Source organism: Choloepus didactylus, chromosome 8, assembly GCF_015220235.1.
Source record: "Choloepus didactylus isolate mChoDid1 chromosome 8, mChoDid1.pri, whole genome shotgun sequence".
Lineage (NCBI taxonomy): Eukaryota > Metazoa > Chordata > Mammalia > Pilosa > Megalonychidae > Choloepus > Choloepus didactylus.
Window position 1 is genome coordinate 62,974,707 of NC_051314.1, and position 1,573 is coordinate 62,976,279.

The following is a 1,573-nucleotide window of genomic DNA, read 5'->3' on the forward strand; positions in this document are numbered from 1 at the left end:
AAAACTGTTTGCATGGCTGTAGTACATTATACAGTTTGTCTTAGTTTTTTCTTTTGACAATTTTATAATTAATTAAACTGGAAAACAAAGAAGGTGTTTGTGTGTAGGTGTGTGTGTGTTTTTGTGTGAACAGGAGGTAAATGAAATGTCATCCTCAACAAAATGAGCGCTGCTTAGAATGATGGTAATGGTCATTTATTGAGTCTATATGCCAGACACTCTCTAAGTACCTTAGTGCATTTAATTCATAAATAACCCCACGTGGTAACCATTGTTATCTCCACATTTTAAGGTTAATAAGCTGATATCCATAGATGTTTCATAACTTGCCCAGGCTCACATGGTAAGTGGCAGAGCTGGCATTCAAACCCTAAACTCTGTGACTAGTAAATCTGTATCCTTGCCACGGTGTTGTGCTGGAAGTAGGGGAGACACCTATGCAGGATGACACTGAGCAGTGTCAAAGCATCTTTTTCCTTTTGGATGCCATTTGCTTCTAATTATTACCTGTAGAGCCTTTCTTTGAGTCTTCAGGACAGATTAAGGCTTTGTTTATGCAGAGCAATAAAACAGTCCAATCTCAGCTTCCACAACTGGCAACAGTTCCCAGGAAGTCAGTAACTGGACAAGAGTGAATCACCTTGAAGAAAAGAAGAGTGAAGTGAGAGGGTGTTTAATGCTTTGTCTTTTCTTAATGCAACTCATTAAGCAGTTTGAATTCTGAGTAGCAAGAAACAAATGAAAATGTTATTTCGCTTTCCAAATCATGTTGAATTAATTCCCTAGAATTTTTACCTTCAGGCAACGATGAGCAAGCACCACGGCAGAGCTGCAGGTGGAGGAGGTTGAGACACATTCTGTGTTAGCAGTGATATGGGAGCTAAGGTGGCATTTGACTAGGGAGGAGAAGGACAATATAAGAGGAGCATTAGATAGTTTCTAGTCATTCTCCTTTCCTAGGCACACAGGATAATTATAAAGTTAAAATGCCTTTTAAGTTTAGTATCACGAATATAAAAATAATTAGTCTATTTGATTTTTTTTGTTCAAGTGCCATCATACTCTGGAGCAGACAGGGAAGACTGGGTCTGTTGCAGTGGGTATCACCAGCTCATCATCTGTGTTCCAGCCACCAGGCTGTCTCTTGGTTTCTTGAGTGTGCCAGTCTCCTTCCTACTGGAGGACCATTGCATTTTTTGTTTTCTCTGTCTGTAATGTTCTGCCTTTTCCTCTTTGCCTAGCTAACTTTAACTCACCCTTTGGCAGGTATCAATTTATGCAACATGTCCTCAGAGCAGCCTTCCCTGAACTTGAGACTAGGTCATGCCCCCTGTTGTCTGCTCTCCTAATACCTTGCATTGCTCTTTTGCAACATTTATACCAATTTGGATTAAAGAATTAATTTTGAAAGCAGTTGTATAAAGCTGGACAACACCAGTAGAATGTGAGCTTTGTTTGGTGGGGACTGCGGCTGTCTCCTTTGCTGGTTAATTCCCAGGGCTTAGCAGAGCACCTTGTACATAATAGGTGCTTGATAAACACTTATTGAAGGACTCACAAATGAGTGAGAGTG